This window comes from Eleginops maclovinus, chromosome 23, assembly GCF_036324505.1.
Source record: "Eleginops maclovinus isolate JMC-PN-2008 ecotype Puerto Natales chromosome 23, JC_Emac_rtc_rv5, whole genome shotgun sequence".
Classification (NCBI taxonomy): domain Eukaryota; kingdom Metazoa; phylum Chordata; class Actinopteri; order Perciformes; family Eleginopidae; genus Eleginops; species Eleginops maclovinus.
In genome coordinates this window covers 6,784,927-6,807,874 of record NC_086371.1, presented here as the reverse complement: position 1 = coordinate 6,807,874, position 22,948 = coordinate 6,784,927, and the positions used below count along the sequence as shown (strand labels likewise).

General features: G+C 38.6%; 1 protein-coding gene across 7 annotated transcripts in view; it reads right to left on the bottom strand.

The window, feature by feature from the left end:
• The window catches only part of lingo2 (leucine rich repeat and Ig domain containing 2), a 380,843-nt gene that overhangs the window by 63,499 nt on the left and 294,396 nt on the right, over positions 1-22,948 (bottom strand). For all 7 annotated transcript variants that reach the window (XM_063875967.1, XM_063875968.1, XM_063875970.1 and 4 more), the window contains one exon: positions 15,033-15,119. The gene's annotated coding sequence lies outside the window, so the exon portion shown is untranslated. The remainder of the gene's footprint in view (positions 1-15,032; positions 15,120-22,948) is intronic.

Here is a 22,948-nt window from a genome sequence, read left to right as displayed (position 1 = left end):
CTTTCCCTCAGTGTAATTGCCCCCCCCCCACCCCCCCCCTCACATTAAATTAAATGCAAATCCGGCAAAAGCACATTGCTGTGTAAACAGCATTATCTTTATAGTGTTCCACAGAAACATGCTTCATCAGCTACGACTTTCCATGGGGTGCTCACATGTGAAAGGGAGGCGTCTCAGATTCCATGGTGCATCATTGCCTTTCTTAACAAGCTCTATAAGTACAAACACACATATCTGGTTAAAAGAAGATTGGATATTATTACAATACTGCAATCAGTAATGAAAATATTGTCATTCTGTTAACAATTTACACCATTTATTGTGTGTACCTTGCACACAAATGCAATGTTGTTAGGAAGCAGGTTCGGTCAGTGGAGTGTGATATAAGAGAGCCATTTGGGTTGACAAATCTTGATCAATGTTTAACTTTGGTAAGCCAACAAGACCTCCACGGGTCTATCTAATAACCCTAAATTACTGGTGTGTTTGCTAAGTAAGCCTCCCTCTTGTAATTGTGAATCATAGACTGACGGTAATAGAGCTATGCTCTCTCAGTCAATGCAGTTTTCCAGCTAACACAGCATGACTTCTTTTGAGGTTTACACTTGGAGAGGTGCTCAGGGGTGTGTTGTTCTTTGAATAAACGTTGTGTTTATCTACATTATGATGAATCCCTTCTCATCAATTTGTATGAAAATACTACGAGGTATCCAACCAGGAGAAATTAGTTTGGATTGCCTCGATCTAGCATCTCTGCAACACAACTAATGAGATCATCAAGTAGCATTGTGTGTCTGTTGTTAGCACAATTGTTATACAAAACATAAAAGCTCCTTAGTTGTGTATTTGCATGTTTTACCTGTGTTGGCTAGTGTGTGGTTGAAAATCTACTCATGTAAAACTAAGATTACCATACTATTGACCTGAATTCATTCATATATTCTTGCTTTCTTCCCCAAAAATATAATTTAATGTTGTAAGTATCTGTGCTGAGCAAATGTGTCGAGAAAATAAATCAACCAATTAAGACTTAATATGATAGAGAAGCACTACATTAAGCAGCTTGAATCTGTTAACCAACACTTTTCCACTCAATGTAGATTTTGAGTTCAATAACTTTTGATTATTGAGCTTAAACATCTGTTTCTCTTTTAGAAACAACACATGGAAACACTATCAAGGACACATCTAAGCTGTAATGCAGGATTACATGACTCTTTGAAATTAAGCTGTCTAATTGCTTACCAAATGTCCTTGTGATCAAAATAGGGTGAAACTGCATACAGATAACATTTTGAAACAAGTCCCATGGGCAAAAGCCTTGGATTACATTGAGTTCATAGTACGTACAGTTTCTTTATGCTACTGCTTTAATACGCTCAGTAAGCTTAGCCTTCACCTGCCAGCTGACAAGCAGCCAAACAACAAAAATGACTGATCTGGACAAGATGCTTCATGACATACATTAAGTTGCTCACAGAGATGTGTCATGAGTACTACAGTACTTGGAGTTTGTACTTAGTCATGCTTGTTAATTACATGTACTCGTCATGCTTAATCATATCACTCATCACTTGCATCAAAGTATGTGAGTGAGAAAAGGAAACAAATGTAATTGTTAAACAGGAAATATTAATCTGAAGGTTGAAGGGACATAGCTAACACGTTAGTGATAGTTAAACTGTGTTAGAAAAAAAGACACTCTTTGCTACAGTCAAACAAGGGCAAACCTGCTGCTTAATAAACACATTTTAACCACCGCGTCATCTAAGAACATTGCCAATGTCAACAAGTTTGCATGACGTTTGACCCAAGCCCAAATTGAGCAACCTAAGCACCCCAGCAAAGAAGAGTATTTGCAGCATTTGAGCATTGAAAAAAGAGCTGTGCACACAATGGCTCAGGCCTGCAGTTCCCTCCCTAGAGGTGAACAGAACTTTGAATGTAATTAAAACAAGACTGGGAAAGACAAGTTAAAAGATAAGGGTAACACAGAGAGTTGGTTGCCTGGCATCACCGCTATTCAGCTTCTGCAGTATCAACTAAAGTTAGTTATGAAGACCTTGAGTGCGACAAGGGTGTAGCCAGCAATGATTTACCAAGTGACAGCATTAAGTAGAGGCTTGGTTTGACAGCTGCGGTTTTGACAAGACTGACAACAGCAGGAATGACAAAAGCAGGAGGGGGCAATCTATCTCTCTGGGTTTTACTTTTTGGTGATGGAGTGGAGTGGACAACAAAAACATAAACAACCAAAATGGCAAAGAGAATACAGAAGGCACCTGTCCTCTTTATATATTCCTGCGGCAGGATAACAACTAATGGGTGAAATTGAATAGCAGTACACAAATCTCCCGTGTCTGGACTTCACTTTATCCAGGATTCAAAGTGTTATAGTTTTAAGCAGTTAATAAATGATGTGCTCATTTTGTATTGTACAACATAGGGGTAGGGGTAGATAGGAGTTAAGACTGATTTGTATTTTTTTTAAGTGTGTGGTAAATATTTCCCTCCTGATACCACACCAGTGAAAAAACAAAAAACAAACAAACACTGGCCTCATCATTTTTGTATTTTTTTGTGACCTAGAAAATCTCTTTATTTGAGTTATTTATGCCTGAAGAGCCGACCAGGTCAAAAATAAATCTAAGAACTTTGTGATGCAATATTTGTGTATGTAGGATATAAAGAAATGTGTTTTCACTAGAGGAAAGATGAACGTGTCGATGCGGCCTTGTTAAAACCCCATGGTTTTAACCCTATAGTGCCTGCATGACTTAACAATTAAATACTGTACAAAGCAATGTATCATAGGTGTTGCATCTTGCATCTTTGGTAAACAATTACAAGAGTTAATCACCGACTCAAACTAATAAAAGAAGGTAATGGGCTCTCATTAGTTACGGCTGTCAAGAAATGTGTTTTAGGTCTACACCAGAGCTAAAAGGTTGCATCTTACTGACAGATGGCACATGACTGTGTGTAACTAGCTTAATTAAGTCAGCAATGCTTGAATGAATGCATTGAAAATAGACCACAAGAATAAAAAATGAAAAAATGGTTTTAACAAAGTTGCTGTTGATCATCAGTTAATTGGCAGTCATTTGCCTCAAGTTGTGCTGTACTTTTGAAGATAGACATCAAAGCGAATAAAGGTTCTTCAAATCTGCTGCATGGTCTTTCAACTTCTTTATCTTCTTTCCAATCACAGCATTTTTAAGATAATCTTAATAAAAAAAACATGCTGTCAAAACAAAGATCATTTTTAGACTTTGAGGGTCGAAACACCATGACTCAAAGACATGTTCAACAATGGTTGACAATACTAATTCGGCAGACAAGGATTCCACATTCGTTTTATTCTTCAGGACTCTGAGACAGTTTCCAGCTGTGAAAGTGACTTTCATATACTGCTTGCCAGGAGGGTCATGAACAGCAGGTAGTAATTCCTTTACAGTATGTGGTAATAATTAGTAATCAACATTGTGCAGCTGTGGGGATGTTTGCCATCCCATCAAAAAAAAAACGACTGCTTTCTGACGTATCTCATTATGCTGCTCATACATGCTTGTGAAAACAATGGTGACAACAGCTCATTTAATGTGGCATATATACACAGTATGGATACATATGAATAAGGCCTGCGGTCACTCGCTGAAAGGTCTTTAATCGTAATGTGATGTGCATTCCTATTTTAATACAAAGCTTGTTTTTTTTATTGCATTCCAGCACTCACCAAGTATTCTTCAATATGACTTATACAAGTGTGTATAAAAGCAATTAGGGAGCATCTCGAATGCATTCATCCAAACATTGCAGACTTAATTAAGATGGCTACCTACAGCTGTGTCTATATACCTCATGCCAGTAAGACGCCGCAGATGTAATCTTTTAGCCGAGTCTCTGACCAGAAACACAGCGCTTATATCATATAAACACTCACATTGTATTACCCTCTAATCTAACCCTCCAAATACAGTGATTAACTCTTATTACCATTTCCGCCAACATGTTGCAGCATGCACAAGGTGCTGTCTTTAAAGCAGTGGAGTTTAATTGCCCCCTTGACACTTTTTCTGCAGTTTGCATGCCTCAGTGTCTTAATTATGATTGTGACACTGGTGATGATGTTCAATTGTTTAGAAATAAGATAATAAGCATGGAACATCATTAGAACTTCCATGGCTTTTCATTAAAGCCCCCAATAGCTATAACATCCCAACTGCAGTAAATTAGCGTGCTGCTTGCAAGTTACATAGTGACCTTATCCCCGCTGACAAATGGCCAATTTCTTCACACCCCTTTGCATCCCAGCATGCTTTGCCTCCTCTTATTTACTGCCTAGCTTTTAAATGCCACATTTGTTCCTGTTTATTGCTAAAGTGGCTTCTTTTGTTTCAATTTCCTTTTTCATTAAGGCTACTGGCATAGAGTATTGTTTTACATTGATTTCTTCACCCTTTACTGCCAAACTGTCCATCAGGAATGACTGTATTAGACAATACAAACCATCCTCTTTGAATTTAAAAGGAAAGTGACTAATATTCTGTAAATTCAGCAGGCAAAATGAATAAAGTTTATGGGTGCACAATATGATTTTTATGGTACAGTAAACCGTAATCATCTGTACCAACAAACTGATAATGGGCCCGACTTGGCAGTGTTCCTGTCCAATCTCCTTGAGGTAATGACCCCTCAGAGCCAATACAATTGGGGTGTACGCCTACGCTACACTGCTTGGATTTTAACTGTCCTTCCGGCCCACACCAGAGGTCAGGTTTACCTTCAGTCAGGCGTAAAAATGAAGTCAACTCCCATATCGAGCACCATCACTCAAGACTGTTCCCACTCCCAATTGAACACATAAAATGTGGTCTTATGAACTACCAGCATCATATATTTCCTTGTAAATGGCTGAGGACTTAGTCCATCTCAAAAAGAAGAGACTCCTGATGTTTTTGGGGGAGGTGGAAGAGAGATGCTCCTCCCTTGTTTTAATGATTCAATGTTGTCTTTAGTGCAGGGCCTGCAGGAAGTGTGCGTAGGCTCATTTCTCCACAATGTATTCATCAATTCTGTCTTTGTTGTAGTTCAAGGATCAATGTCTTTGCATAGCCTTCCAAGGTTTTACATACAAATGGATATGTATTTTGTCAGAGGGATCAGAGCACAGGGTCAGCCAGGGTGCAGAGCTGCTGGAGCAGTTGTGGGGGTTGCAGACCCTCGCTCAAGGGCACTTAGTGTTGAATAGATGCAACGTCCTCCAGCTGCAAACTCACAAAAACATCCTTCTGTCACTGATAGAGTTGAAACCAGCTACCCTTAGGTGTCTGGTACACCTGTCTTCTTGTGGGCATTCCTGCGAGTAGTAGCCCATAGTGCAGTCCATTGACTTTAATAAAGACATGGTATATGTAATATCACTTAAAGGAAATGTTTTAAAGCCTGAATTAGAGTGAAATGATAGAATGACTGAAACTATTATTCAATACATTATTTAGTTAATGTTTCTGGGTCAATGGACTCTGGGTTATGGATGAATAACCTTCACTTCCTTTATTACATAAATGACCCTCCATTGGATTTCAGTTTATCGATTTATATATTTGAGCCCACATTTTTTTAAATGAATAAGAAGGAAGGCAGAGATGAGAAGCACTTGCAACTAGCAGAGCCTTTAGAAACAGGCACTTATGATTATTTATTTATCTTACATTTCACAGTAATATGTGACTTCTATCTATATCGTTTGATTGAGCCAGATGAATTATCATTCATTCTCATCTATGATGGTATCTAGTTCAGTATCCAGAGTTTTCTCTTGGATACTGAACCCATCCAGTAAAGCAGAGGCCCTTAAGTGCCTTTCTCATACCTTTGTGTGTGTGTGTGTGTGTGTGTGTGTGTGTGTGTGTGTGTGTGTGTGTGTGTGTGTGTGTGTGTGTGTGTGTGTGATAGAGTAGTTCTTGGACAGGGTCCATAGGATATGTGAGACTGAAGGTTGATTGTCCAGTGCTCCTGCCCAGGAAACTGCCTCCCTCTCAATCACCTTATTCAAAGTGCTGTAAGCTTGTTAGGTGCAATATTGCTCCTCTCTCAGTCTAATTTCCTGCATGACACCAGCTTGTTTGTTTCATTGCGGTTGCTCCATTGGCCATTTCCCTATCAGTATTTCCAGCCAGTCACAGTGCATTCACCAGCTTTGGGTTTCTTTACATAATAGTCACAGTGGAAATATATTTTGCTGGTGAAATCCTAACGTGTCTATTGCAATAAACTCATATTCAAAAATAAGATTCCGATGCTTTCTGAGGTATTGCTATGAATGTAAATTGTCAGCATTATATATGCTGATCAAGCATGACCACTGCATGCATTGTTGCGTCCTCCTTCCATTTAACACATGCTCTGCTCTGATGCTTGTGTTTGACTGGAGGCGTTCCGAGGTCAGCAACTGTGCGGACATGGACTGATTGTCGTGGTACGCTTTGATCTTAATTTTTGTCAAACCGCTATTATAATCCTTTACATTTTGGCAAATGACGTAGTTAAGTAAGTCATGAAAAAGGATTAGGTTTGGGTTAGGGTTAACTTCAACACTATGTCATGTTATATTTACCACCATCAAGTAAAGTAAGTACCTTTGACAATGTGTTTAAAGCAAGTGGTATATCTACCAGTAGGATTGGTATAAATATATATTATATGTTCTTAAAAAAACAAAGTATTCCAGATTCACCAAAAGCCAGTAGTACATATATACAGCTCCCGAAAAAATTAAGAGACCACTCCAATTTAAAAAAACATCTTTATCTCTACATGTATGGCAGCCATTCCAGTTTCCGTGACTGTAAATATGGTTTTTAAAATAACCTCAAGTATATCTCCTGTACTCTTGCTATTTGAAATGTTATTGCCCTCTCTCAGTAACTTTATCTGTATATATCCAGATCCCTTACTTCTATTGATCTGTATCCGCACTCCCTTTTAACTGTGTAGTGAGAAAGAGTTGCATGAAATATTTATTTACCCTGCATTTCCCTTTCTTCAAATCCGGGCTATCCTTCCCAGTCACACCTGCTGATCCACGCCATTTTCGAGGCGTGAATTTAGCCCTCAGTTGGCTCTGCCTAGTGTATACTATTCGGTGTGTTAGAAGCGCATTGCCGCACATTAAAGGTTGAGGAGGAGGGAACATAAAAACGGTCCTCTTGGCCATTGAAGGCAGCTTTGTCATGGGTGTTAATACCTTATCCACCTTCTAAGCCCTGATCATCATCTGCTGCTGCTGCTGATATCGTTTGTATAGCCAGAGGTCTTGGAGGATGTATGTGGCAATACATTTCGAGCGAGAGGGTATATATATTGGTGTACATGCCACTTTTGAAGAAACCATTTTGAGCTGATTGGTTTAGGCTTGCCTCATTTGAAATTCACGACTTGCTTTCAAAACAAAATTGCATGTATTCTGTTTTAAATTGGGTTAAGGTATGTTATGTTTAAATTAAGGATATCCCAGAACGAGTATAAATAAAATATGTTCCGTAGGTTAAGTTTATACATGTGTTTGTATACTATGAATGTAAATGTGGTGATTGCTGTGGGAAGTATGTAATGTGCAGTGAATGTATTATTTAAGTGGGATTGGAAAAGGAGACAGAGAATACAAAACTGTCAGACGGACTACATTGATATTGACCTATCTGTATTTATGCACCCAATACTATGCTTCATTTTTCCTCTCTCTTTCTTTGTCCAAAACTCACAAACACTGCACAGACTCTACGTTTGCATAAAGCCCATGTACACACAGATCACGGCACCCTTAAATAAGTGAGCACACATAAATTATACATCGAAGTTGAGATTGCGATAGCTGCTCACAGTTGGCCAACTAAGACGCCTCATTCTCCCCTCCAAGACTTATTAGAAGCCTTGCATTTCTGTATGGAAAACAACAGGAAAAAATAAAATAAACATAAGAGGAAGAAAGCCATAGGGAGTGCAGCCTTTGGTTTCCCATAATGCACTCTGTTACTACAGTTTGCTTTAATTGTGGGCTATGTGAGAGGACACAGCCTTGGACAGGAACATCTAATAAACACCTGGTTTCTGCCCTCTTCTATTCACCTCTGGTATCTTCAAAGGTTAGTGTACCCTACCATCTCCTTAAAAGCCTCCCACTCCTTCATGCATATCGGTTTGCATTTATAGAGGCTGTGCAGAAGCAGCACACATTGCCTGATAACCTCAGCCAGTGCCAACATGGAGGGCAATGGAGAGTTACTGTGTACAAACAAAGTCCACATACGTAAATAACTGTGTGGTTTGTGTGGGTCTGTTCGCGATATAATTTGGCTGCAATTATGATCTATCAGTGAGTAGTCAGGCAAAACATGTTTGTATGTATATTGATGAATCACATTGCACTCAGGGTGTAAAAGGTCTCAGAGGTACACTGAAATTAAATTTTGACTTCACATTTATTTTCATAGTTTAATAATTTGTATTTAAACTTAATATTATTGCTTTCAACTAACATAATACAATTATATGTTATGTGTTGACAAAAACACATTTTATTAAGGCTAACCTTTACGTTTTTTGAGTGCAGTAGGAGGCAGCTATATGGATTAAATGCTTTATGATGGTTTATCATATGGGGGAAATAATTACAACTGTTTAAAATGTAGTTTGCTGCATTGCTAATTCAATACATGAACAACCTGGCTTATAGGAAAGGTTCACAAAGGTATTTCCATTAAGATAAATACATTTTTTTCATCCACTATATCTACAGTATAAGGTGACATATGTTGTTGTGGTGATGTGAGCAACAAACAAATTATCTCTATGTTGTTTTTAACAACTCTTCATGCCAGGCTTCCTTGGATCAACAGCAATACAACACATGCAATTGGATAGATTAGTGCAGGGTTAATAATCTCTAAGTGTACTGAAAGCTTTCTTTCTTCTTACTCGAGTTGAGCAGATGTAGTTGTGCTCAGACTCCATGTGAAAAATAGGACAAATTAACCTAAAACAAACCCGTTGTGAAACACAGATTACATATTGTGTGCATCAACAACTAAAGGGTAATGTGCTGTACGCAATTTCCATGTGTTGTCATGTAAAGGTTATCTAACAGTCCTGACTGTACTTGTGTTTCACTTTCTTTGAATAATACATGCTCTCTGCATTTGAATACTTTGTTAATAAAATAGTAAAGGCTTGTGTTAGTGTGATGAGGCACTGAAAACACAAATCTGACTTTGTGCGTAGCCTCTTGATGTTGATGGCGGTAATTGAACCTGCGACATTCCTGATATGAGACAATCCATCTAACTGGGACACAAAAGTTCATGTCCTACTGCCAGCTCATTCTTAATTATGGCTTTGGTGATATTGAGACTGACATTTAAGATCCCTTCACGCTTGTGTTTTTGTGAAAGACCTGAATGAGTCCCATCTGGTCTAAGTAGGGCACCGGGGATGACAGTGCGCCAGCATGTTAATATGTTCTCTCAGAGATGAGAGCTGCTGTGCTACAGAGATGATGATGATGATGGCGCTCCTAGTCACGTTCAGTCACTTACCAAACCATGTCTCCACTTGATTATTCTTGACAGTAACAAAAGGGGTGAATATTCTCTAATCAAGGCCACACATTCTGATCACTGCTGGCATTTCCCTAATCAGCCCATAATAGCATTTTGAGGTCAGTGTCAGCGGATAATGGAGGGTTAGCGTTACTAAACAATAAGAGATGACGAGCATCTTTTTAAAATGGCAAATCCACGCCTCTGAAAGATGCGACACCTGTTTTAAAAAATACTGGTGCCACAAAATTAATTGGTAGTAAGGCCCCGGGGGAAATCTTACCTACCAGATTTTGATGAGAACTGAAAGCAACTGTATAGTAAGATAGTCATGTGAGATACAGAGCTACTTCGATTATGGAAGTCACAATCCACACGATAATTAAAATGATCTTTGTAATATACTGAATGTACCACGTGTTGTAGCAATCAAGATGGAAGTTGTTATTACTTTGTCTTTTTTTGCTGCTATGTTTGTTACTAGTTCACGCTCCAACACATTGTTTGTGATAAGCTAAGGGGCGCAACATCTCTCAGTGGTTGACCAATCACACACAGCCGGATAACCACTCAAAGCAGACTGGGATCTGGATTTCAGACAGAGGGTGAAAAGAGCTGCTGCAGCCAAGGCAGTATGAGAACAATAACGCAGTTTTGGGATTTTCACACATTCAAAGATGTCACAGTAGAGGCATAAAATACAATTATGGAACCAGACAAATACCAAACTAGGGTCCCTTAAATGGTTTAATGCCAATTTTGCAAGTAGTATGTGGTGTCAGTCTGAATATTGGAAGTATATAGTAAGTTGGGCCATCGTAGCAACATGTCATGTAGAGGTGTTTGAAACAGTATTTTTGTTATTGGTCCCAAATCCCACATTATTAAAACATTGAACACACAAACTCTTGTGTATAATTCATACAGTTCCACGAAAAACAATACAGCAATATTTGGCATTTGCCAGGCTTTAAATGATTAGTTTGGAAGGAAGGGCTGGGAAAATAATGATCAATCAATAAACTTGGTGGAGATGGTGACTCTATTACCAAGAATAATGAGGCATGTGGGCAGCACAGAATTATAATAGACAAGATGAATGCTGTGTTTTCCATTCCAATGAATGTTTTTTACAAATTTGGAAAAGAAAGTCCATGCATAGCGGACCAACTCATTACAAAGAGAAAAACAAGTTCCATATCTACTCAGCTAGAATTAGACTTTTTGTCATTTCACAGTAATCAGTATGAAATGAAACACTAGCGGATCTCAAACCTGCAAAAAACTTTTATTTTATTTCTATAAATCATCTCCCCTGCATTATTCACTAAATTACATTTGTCCTATAATCGAGAGGGTGCCTTTGCCTTCACCCTACAAGAAAGGAGCGTGGAAAAACAATCATATCCATAATAAATCAGAAGTAGGAACAGAGCATCCTCACTGTTTATCCCCGTCTTCTTTCTGCAGTAAGCAGGATTTCTCTCACACCAGTCTTTTTAGTGTGTTATCCCTTTGAAACAGGAGCCAGGCTTTCTAATACATCTCAATGTGCTGTCAGACCTACCTCTGCCAGGGAGATTATTTTTCCCTTTCATTTCTCAAAGTGTGCAGCCAGATCTAATAATACTGTATCCAATTGATGTTCGGGGAAGACGTAGTACTTCATTTGTAAAAAAGAATGCAAATGTCAGCACAATCATTTTGAATCCCTCTAAGTAAACACTTGTGTTTTTACCTTAATCATAATTAAAAGCTCTGTCAAAGTATATTGTGTTGTGGCACAGGGAATAATATGTAGCAGGTCAGGATTTTGTGGGGCAAACCTCGAGGCATCTCCCAACACAACCTGCTTCATGCACTGCTCACCTCTCTGCCAACTGAGATGATAGGAAAGTGGTGCTGAAGTATGGGACATTGAAAGCAGCAAATGCCATTGCAAAGAGGGCCAGGTGGTGCGTTTACTTTTGATCTGGACTCTCTGTGAGAAACTGCATATTTGCAAAACATTTAAACAAAACAACCACTCTAGAGAAAGGACTGATTTAAGATGGCGGAACATGACAAATGTTTAGGTCAATTTGAATCAAAGCTAATGGGAAGCAACATGCCTTGACTAATGTACTGTATTGAGTTATTCATCAAATTCAACACTACAACATTACAGTAACAGAAGGTTAAAACTGTCAACACCTAAATTACGAGCATTCTTAAAACATGATGTTTGTACCCCTTATAGAGAGTGTACACTACTCCTTAAATACACTTTTGAACACGACACCAAACAATTTGACGGATATAATAACCGGCAACCTATTTCTCATTTATGTGCATTTATTTAGAAATGTTAAAGCTTGTCGTGAGGGCTTAAAGGTGATGGCCTCCACTATTTAAATTGATCTGATAGCAAAGTTGTATTTTTCTGGCAATTCTTTCAGTTCTAGGAGCATTCTCAGTGCTATATATGCAATAAAGAGTGAAACACTTTCTTATAAAACAACTCAAGCCTGGATTATTACAGGGTTAGGTAATTGGTTTGGGTATTAACACTTCTAATTACAACACATGCTTATTACCTTTTTTAAACAGTATAATATTGGGTGTTATAAAATGAAGTTGTTACTAGGCGAATGTACTTTTACTTAAGTATATCATTTTTGTAAATGTGTCTCTGTCAAACAACCAGTTCCTCTGAAAAAAATATATGTCACAAGATAACTTTTGTTATTTAAACATTGGTATCAGCCTAGCATTTCACAATGGGTGCATCACTACTGTAGGTATAGACTAATAGGCACTACGAGTAAATACAGTGCTATTGTATATCAGTAAGAATTAAGAGGGAAACATTTTCTAATTAGCACCTTTGATTTCAGCTGGTGGTAATGACTACCATGAAAACTCAGCCCCCATGATGTAACCTTCTGAAATATCTACACAGTGCATGATAACTTCACTGCTGTCTCTTGGGAGTTTTGTTTTCCCCCTTTCTTTTAATTGATTGGAGTAACAGTGTGCAAGGCATCTGCATTAAACACGACTTTAGTAGAAATGACAGTAGCCTGTGCTTTCAGACATATGTAAAGTTAAAACAGACACATCAAACTTTGTCTCAACAAAGCCCTCTCTGAAGAAACACGACGTCTTGATTTAGATGCAAAACACAATTCCACGCTCGGCTGGCTCCTCCCATGAGGGGCCAGGAGATTAAGATTTAATGGTGATACTGAGGGAACGACACTATCTGTCTGCAGCCTCCATCTCTTCACACAACATCACCTCTGTTACTTTTCTATCTCTTTCTCTCCCACAAACACAGATGCAGACACACTTGCCTACACAGTCGTTGCTACACTGAAGTCTGGGCACACACACACACACACACACACACACACACACACACACACACACACACACACACACACACACACACACACACACACACACACACACACACACACACACACACACACACACACACAGTATGAGTGCACTCCCAACAGATGCTTTCACGGGCACACACTTACAAATTTAGATACTCACACGTTATCTAGAATCTGACAAAAGCTTGGCGACTGGCAGGTGAAGTCAACTGGAGTTTGACTTGTAAATTAAAACTCTTGTCAAGATGATCTTTTTTGATGCATGAATACTGGAATTGGATTCAGAAATGATGGATCTGCACTCAACATGCCGAACAAAACAAACACGCCTGATAGGAATGCACTGTTTTGTGCTGTTTAACGGTGTAATGCACAGTGTGGATGTCATCGAGTCAGTTTTAATTTGATTACTTGTGACATATAAGACTGACAAGACTGGCAAACGCTCTGCAGCATGCTTTTAACAGTATCTATATCATCAGTCAGTATATATTGTCAAACTAAATTACTGCATTACAACAACAATGAACGAGGCAACACATTGAGCTGGATATTGGTTGCTGTATTTTGCAATTCATAGATGTATGTATCAGAAGTGCTTTCTTTAGAAGCTGTGAGGAGTTCATGGACTCATTGTAAATCTAGAGTATGCTCCTGGTGCGACAGAAAAGTCAAGGTGACTATGTGAGGCCTTTTCCTTAGAAGGCACACGTACTGCTGTTTTGACCTGCCTGTCCTGGCGGCATTGATGAGGAGTCCAGGTATTATTCAGCGATGAATTGTGTGTCAGCGGTCAGAGAGGCTGCAACAGGGGACACTGACTCAACACTGGCAGAGCACATAAAGCCAATGAAGCTGGAAGACTTGAACAGGGTCAGTGTCACAGGGCTAATGTGTATATCCTGATAAAATGATCCTACAAAGCCCTTTGCCATACATTTCCTTGGCTTTCTAGGTAATGGCATTCTTATGTGTTTAAAAATGGTTGTCTGTGAGTGTTGCAGTGATGACTTATATCCTCAACACCGGAGACCATCAGGGCAGTGTGCTCAGCCCTCTACTCTACTCCCCGTTCACACACGACTGCGTGGCCACACACTGCTCTGACACCGTCGTTAAGTTTGCTGACGACCCAACTGTCATTGGCCTGATCACCAATGGCAAAGAGAGGGCATATAGAGAAGAGGTCAGAACACTGAAATCTTGGTGTCCGGATAACAACCTCCTGCCGTACCGCAGGATCAGGACTCAAACCACCAGACTCAGGTACAGTCTCATCCCTCAGGCCATAACTACAGTGTAGTTATGACCGGTTTATGATATGACATTAAAACTTTGAATCTTGAATTTCGAGGTTTGCAAGGGGTCCTATACTGGATTTGGGTATATTCGGCTGGAATAAAAATCTAAAGTGATTCTATAAAGGGTCGCAAGGGTTAGGGCTTCACAATCGCTAAGCTTAAGGTGGAATTGTGTCGGCCTAGGTAGTTTAATGGTTTATTTAGTCACTTACTTTATTAGCAACTGCCGTTTTCATGACACATAGAAGCTGTGGAGATTTACAAGTGGGATAATTAATGACTTATTTGTGTTGTAACCACAGACCTCATTTAAGTCTTCTGAACACAAACACATATAAAAAAAAATTGAATTCGAGACGAGGGAACCAGAAGTGGTGAAATGCCAAAAAAACTCCATTTCCGGGTTTAAGTACTCGTTACTGAAACACTCTATTGAAACTCCTATTAGGTAGTATTTCTTACTCTCTGCAAATGAGAGAAAATAAAGTGTGTTGCAGTAATACAAATGCAAACATGGTTGGGTAAGATTTATATAATTAGGTTCCTGGTGTTTACAGGTTAAGGTGAGTAACATTATTATTTCACCCTGACCAAATACAGACCATACGGAGGGATTTTTTATAAGCTTTGTCAATTTCTCTGCTCTACAATAGCACCACGACTGACACAAATGTAATGAAATAGTCCAAAGTGAACACATAAGTCTTTGGAACAAAACCACTAAGAGACAGTAAATGTTTACTGCTTACCACTTTGAGAAGCAATCATCCCCTCAGCCATGGCCTATTCTTCTCTCTCTTCTTCAGCTGCGGTTGCCCCTATTTTCAGTCTTTTGTCTGGAAGGAGAGGAGAAGGAACAGGTAGAAATACAAAATAAAAACGACGTGTGAGTATAAAATCCACAGAGAGAATCAATACATAAAGATCCCAAATTCAAACATCTTGAAAACATACTGCTAGGAAATTAGAAGAACATACAGTAAGAAAGTCAATAATTTGATAGTAGAAACAGTGTCGGCACATCAGCAAATAGCTTTGTGGTAGGGTGAGTTTTCAATCCACATTAAAATTCACATGATATATACATCTATTCTAATATATTTTAAACTAAGCAAGGCTCACAGTGAGCTGAGTCCTGGTTTGATTTTTTTTAACAGAAGTTCCTGATCTTTTTCGAGTCCCTAGCAAACACTGTGACCTACGCAATGCACACTGGCCCCTGCCTGCTACTCTCTACTATAATGAGTCCCCTTATCCAGACTGCAGGAGGAAACACAGACGATGGTGATTATGCAAAAGGCGTGCCTGAGTTGGTAATGGGACGATGAATAAGAAAGAGAGAAAGAGGAGACAGTTATCTCCTTCAAGTCCAAAGACAGAGATAAAAAAATGAAAAAGTTTGACTCAGGACACTCTTGTTAAAATCATTCTTGACACCCTGTGCTATTAGTACGCCATTAAGAGTTCAAGGACAATAGCTGTTCTGTTTTTTCATCATTTATCCGTTGGATCTCCTTGTTAAGCCTGAACCCAAATCCTCACAATGTCCACAGAATATTGATGGGCTGTGAGGGGGTGATTTTCCTGAATTTACAATAATCCCCATTTTTTGTCTGCCCTTGATATAACAGATAAGCCAAATGCATTTCATAATCCAGAATGAATCCATGTGTTTATGTAGTTATCACATTAACCTTAATATGATAATATTAGAAACACATTATAAATACTAGATCCTATCAAGAGACTGATTTTTGGCCAGGCTCGCATTACTAGAACGCGGATAGCAATGTCAAGGATTTATGTTTACGCATTTACGGTACCCAGAGTACTTAGTATACAATGTAGTAGTACATCATTTCTTGACTCATAGTTGTATCTAGCCCCACCAATAGGAGACAATGAATGATCTCAGCAGCTGCTAGATAGATGCCTATACCGTGTATCCTCTCAGCTTTGGCGATTCTTTGACTTTCTACTTACACAAGGTTGACTTATTTGGACTCTGGAACAAACACCTCCACAGAAATTGGATTCATTGCCATAAATTATAACATTATTGTCCCACATGGGATGAAATGTAACACCTTTGATGATCACCTGGCTGTTTCATCTAGCACTACCATCAGGCAGAGATGGCTGTAGTCATATTCTTTGTTAAATGATTTATTTTTGGAGACCTTCTCTGTTCCGTAGCAGTGTATAAGACCCCTTATGTGCAAAACAAATGTACAGGAAGGCTGTATTTTAACATTGTATGTATGTAGTCGTAACAAACTATGCCTCCGTATGTATGTGGTGAAAAAATTCAGATTGAAATACAGTAAATAATTGCGTTGGTGTAAATTAATACCCTCTCATTGTCAATCTGTCATCTCCTGCCTCCAAACTACTCTGCCTACCAGCATGCCTGGCCCTGAATCGTAAGGATGCATTAGTATGCCATTTGCCACCTGGAATCAAGATGCACACCAATCAAGACAATAGTGTCTCTCCTTAATTATGTGAACATAAAGCTTCTTAATATGCAGGAGCACCTGGATGCTGTTACAGACATCAGAGCTTCATCAGCATTTGTTTTTAACTACCACAGCCCAAACCAAGATAATTGGTGCTTTATTTCGTAGTAATGTGAGGGACAGATTGGGAAATGGTATGTTGTGTTTTTTTTTTCTCTCTCTTCCGTTCTCACTGATGAAAAGGTTTTCACCGGCAGCAGGATTCATGTGAAAAACATAGGCTCAAGAGATGAGGATATTATAGATCAGAAATATCATTGGAGGAAGACAAGGTCACAAGATTTCTTTTTTATTTTAAAATCGTCATGTAAACTAAAATAAGATTTTGTTTTGACTCTAAAATTTGTCTGAGAAAAGTTTTTGGTAGAACATTTTATTTTGAAAGCCACAGTTTAATTCCACTGCAGCACTTTAAAAAAATATATATAATTATAATGCTTTGCCGAAAATAAACTTAATGCCAAAATAACTCATCCTTCTGATGCAAATGTATTTCCTTCCAACTAGCGATACAGTGCTAATAAAGCAGAACCAATTACTTTGCACAGCTGGGCCTGTGTTATATGTTCCTTTCGATGGCAAGCTTTTGATTGCTTGTAAATACACGCCTGATTTATACTTCTTTACAGTGTAAAGCGCAGTGGGCCCAATGACAAGAAAGCAATTAATCACATTATTATGCCAATTAAGAAGTTGGTCTGCTCCAGTGAAGGTAGAAAAAAGCAAGGGGATTGAAGATGTGAGAGTGGAGCCCTCCAGGAAGTTAATGCGAGCCATTCAATTACATCCATCACTCCCACTCGTTTACATAGAAAAGGTCTAATGGTGCGTTCACACCGGACGCGATGCAATTTTTGGGCGCGTCGCGATTACATGTAAAGTCAATGTAAAGACGCGGAGAGAAGCAAATTCGCTCCGACGGCACGCATGACGCGATTGAATTGATTGAATGGGGCCTCGTCAATCGCAAGAGTTACATTTTTTTAACTCGAGCATCAAATTCGCGTCACGTGTTCTCAGCGGTGCGGATCTCAACCTGACGTTGAATCAGAAAACCAAAACATCAGCCGCTGACATACAAAGCCCCCAGCTCCTCCTATTTTTTTCAGAAACTGGAGAAAAGTTATACATGTAAGCACGACAGTCTCTATGGCATGGCGAACACTGTCGCTGCTTTATCTATGTCTGCATGACGTTGTTGTGAGAGTGGACGGAGCAGCTACACCCTGAGCTTAGCCTGGCCGATCCGATCTCCATTCAGAAAACACCTCGTCTGCCGTCTTGTGAGCAGGCTCGTTAAAGGATTACTTCATGGTTTTGCAACCTATATTACAATTAAATCACGGTAAAATATGTTCATGTTGTTGTTTTTTTCCTTATATGCATTTATTTTAAAGAACATGGATATTTATGATGCCTTACACATGACCCCGTTGCTGTTGTTAAGATCATAGGAAATATGACAGAATCTCCAAGTATCAGCTTAAGTTCAGTATCAGTAAAGATAAAAACCAAGAAACATGGTAGCTATGAGACTGAACATGTATCATTTCATACTGTATTATGCCATGAAATCTTCAATAACATCAATTTTACAGCAGGGACTACTCTGGGAAATCATAACATGTGCTTGAACTCATAAATCTATATACTATAAAGTTAACATGACAGTCATTTCCAACTTTGACTTCAGATTTCACTTAAAATAACGTAACATTTTCTTTAAGCCTGAAGAGTGAGAAATGTGATGATATTATATACAATTTAAGGAACAGAAGCTGTGCTGGAAAAGTAGTAATGTTTCTAGAGCGTTACAATGCATTGTTAAATAGAGGTGCTTCTTACTAATAGATCCAAATCTGCATCCACATTTCAAAGCAACAGAGCGTTGAGTAAGAAGATGGATTTTTGGAGGCTTGCTGTAAGCTAACAAGGAGCTAAATACCTTTGCTAACATGAAATCGATGAACCCTCACACGGTCAATGTGATCAGGGGATCTTTGCATCCATTTTTTGGAGCCTTAATGTTGTCTTGTAAAATCTAACTAATCAGAAATGTCTACTACAACTAGCCGGCTTCTATTGATGGACGTAGCCTGGCGTTACTGCTGTTTTGTCAACTATTCACATAGGTCAGTGTACCAGTCCTTGTCTCTGCCCTTCTCTCCTTTCCTCTCCTGGCTAACAACAGTGGACAATATAATTTAATCCATTAAAACCCAATACCACTGATATTGGACATTTTAAATGCATTCAAACCAAAAACAAACTTTATAATTGACTTTTAAGGAACTTGAACTACTACACTGTCAATACTTCCCAATATAATGATGCTTCGGTTGACCTTTGCTTGACCTTCCATGTGAAATTATGGCCAACCTCATCTCTGTAATGAATGCTTGTTATTTTTTGTCTTCATTCCATCATCATTCATTTTGTTCAAAAAGGTTGGGCATCCCCTCAATGGTGGAAGTGGTACCCTCCATTATTAAATACAATGACCCAAAAGCAGTAATATTTGGGGGGGGCGGCTGTGGCGCAGTGGGCTAGTGCAAGGCAAGGCAAGTTTATTGATATAGCACCTTTCAACACAAGGCAATTCAAAGTGCTTTACAAACATGAGAGACATTAAGAGCATTAAGAAAACACATAAACAAATGGCATTTAAAAACAGTCATTAAAAAGCAAACGGGAAAACATGAACATAAAAATAACCCAGATATAAAACACAATAATAACATGATACGGTTTTTACACCAGACCACATTCAATGTTCCAATATTGTGACGGCTTGTGCACTTCTTTTATTAATAATATGTAATGCTCAATAACTGTTGCAGTTTTTCTTTTCTGTCCTATTGGGAGTTTTGCAAAAACAAACTGCCCTCGGAGTAAACCCCTTCACATCAATCTTTGAGGTAGTTTCAAAGATTTGTGTGATTATAACAGGCCTGTTTTCTACCACCTGGCATCACAAATTGCAGTGATCTGTTAACGAAAGCAACAATTCAAGGTATTATATATCTAAGATATGATTTAAATTTGACACAAACACAATCAACTGTATTGACGGAAGACAGCTTTAGGTTGAATATCTGATGAAAGGCAGCCATGAAACAAAACAATAATGTATAGAGACGGTGTTAGCAACAGTATCAAATGGACTTACATAACTTAAATGTCAAAAAAATGCTCCATTATATAGGAGTGCACTTAATGCTGTGTATTACTGTTCTGATAGGACTATATGTTACCACTTTGTAGATGAAATGCAAGCTTTGGCCCTTAGCAGAAGCAAAGTATCAGAAACAAATGTCTCTAAAGTAAATAATGAAATGTTTAACACATTTCATTGAAAAACGGGCAATATAAGTCTTAGTTTATACAGCAGCTTTCTGGATATTTCACACCAACATATGCCAAGGTGATCTGTGTGTATGCATGTATGTGTGTACCTACAGCCATACACATTCTTAGTTTTTATTTTATTTCACTGCATTCCTATCTGAATTCATCTACGTGTGTGCATTTGTAAATATTCTGTTTCTGTGTGCATATGCTTGGTGTGCTATGTATATTTGCACACACGTAGATTGTATTTTGCGTCTGTGTGCTTCCATTTTGACAGTATGCTCCTTAAGGGCCTTTGAATCAAGTGGAACCATTTTGACTTGCCTTGGCTCCGGAGGCCGCAGCAGGAATCCACAGAGGAAGAGAAAGAGCACAGCACAGAAGAAAACTACACCACCACATGCTACCGATCCGCTCCTCTTAGTCGGCTCATTGGCCCATACCTCGCCTTAATGAGATGCGGCAACACACACAGACACATGTAGCATGTCTGCTCTGATTATATTGGAAAGCTCTTCTGTCTCTTCTTGCACCCCCTGGTGGCACAGATAATCACTCCAAAGGCTTTTTGTTTTTCAAAAGGGTAAAACAACAAAGTATGTCATGTACAATGGCAATTAAAGCAGAAAAGAAGCAAACAAAACTGGAGCCAACAGCAGAAACCGTGGTAAAGGGGCAGAGCTTTCTGCTATAGGTAATAGGTATTTCCATACATTCAAATTCATGGTGCTTAAAACAACTTCTTTGATGGACAGATAAACTTTGTTGCTCTCTATCTGCATCTTTCATTACCTTTTTTAGTATCCGTCTGATACTCTCGCTGGGGGAGAAGGGATTACATTCCAGCATCATAAACTTTACAAGGGAGCGAGGAGTTGTAACGAGTAATGTTTTAAAGCTACACTTTATTGCTCAGGCATCAGATATAAAAATGATCCTTGTGTCCATCGTCTCCTGTGGTTTAATACTGCTTAATATAATCGTGCAGCTATTACACACAACTAAGGAACTAATGTATCTTCTTGAATAGTAGTTATATTGATGGCCACTGTCTGTCTACATGTCCCTATACATGTCCACATATTGTCTATAACAAAAGAAATGTATGTGAGTAGGATAGAAATATTTTTGGTTTATCTTTTGAGATTTGTGATTTTCACTTCACTTTACTTCATTTGTTTGTTGCCGTGTAATGGGTGCGTTAATAGCAGGTAGTTTAGGTAAACTTGTGATGTATGGAGCGCCTTTGCCAGCTTAATTACTGTAAATTGGTTCAGTGTTTAATTACTGTTGATTAAATTATAGATGCATGAAAATAATTAATCTGGCATTTGAACAAATTTACACCTAATGACAAAATTAAACTGTTAATAAAACAATTTGTGGATTGTTAATTAGACCTGTAACTTATTATTTAATTTCATTATTCAGTCTTTGTCAAAGTGTCATTATTATATTTTTAAAAATATTTGTAAACTGCTCTTTTTTAAAGTGCTTCAAATTTAAGACAGCATGTTACCCTATTGATCCCATCAACAAAACATTATTTACAGAGTTAATATAGTTGGACATTTCTTGTTTTATACAAAATATTGTATTATCTCTTGCTTGTATATCTAACTGACTGTGCAGCATCCAGGAAGGTGGGCTTTTAACATTTATAAAGGGGCTAGGTCTGTCTCCTACACTGGCTGGTTTCAAAGACTAGTCTAAATGTTAAGCATGGCCTAAATAGCTAGAGTCCATATTTTTGACATGGAAAACACTTGAGTTAAAGGCTGATAACTTAGCTGCTGTATACTTTTTATGTTTCTCAAGTTTAAAACAACATGTGTATGAAAACAGAACATATTTTTCTCCTCTTGGTAGGAGGGCACTTGACCGTTTATAAAATGTTTTCTTCCCTAAGAGTAAAGCAACAGTAAGAAAAGATAGGAGGACCAAAGAAATTGATGAGAAGAAATAAGAAAAGTTCTTGGATATCAACAAAAATAGGCACCTCATTGACAGGTCTAGCAAAGAGAAGTGATCAAATAGCTATCATTTCAAAAGACAAAAACTCTCCACAAGCACATTCCATTGCACACCAATAGCATCCAGTGTCATGTCATAAGTACTTCAAACCAAGCTATAAATAGACTGACGGGTACACAGCAGCCAAGGCGGCACCTTCCACCCCCCTCGAGGGAGCCTTCTACATTTGTTCCACCCTCAAGCTACTGTACACCATTGCTACAATCTTTTCCTGCTGAGCAACTGTCATCATGTGGGATTCTTTCTTCACCTAAGATCACTGCAGTTATGATAGGAAGCATGTTTTTTCAATATCTATTCTTCTCTCTACTCACGGATGTACATGTTGGTGATAAAATGATGTTGGGCATTTATTAGTCCGGGATAAATATGGGCTTTTATGAAGTACAGATCATCATTCGATGCTAGCCAACTGACAGGTTGGCAGGTGCAGCCAAAGTGCTTCACTGCCTCCCCTTGAGCTATCCATAGTGGTGACTATGAAATATGGACAGCAGCAAATTGAGATTCATCAGGCACGCCTGCCTTGCTCACTGAAATCTATATTCAATTTTGGAGCATCTGTCATGGCAGTGGCAGGCTGAGGCATGCTGGGATTGAGAATCACTTAAGTGTTCTGAAATTGTACGTAGTGGAAGAACTCTCTCTGTCTATCTGCCTCTCTTCATCTCTCTGTATTTGCATTCTAATTCACATAAAAATTATATTTGTATGCACAGCACTTCTTCTCTTTATTCAAGTTGCTACATTATGATGATTCT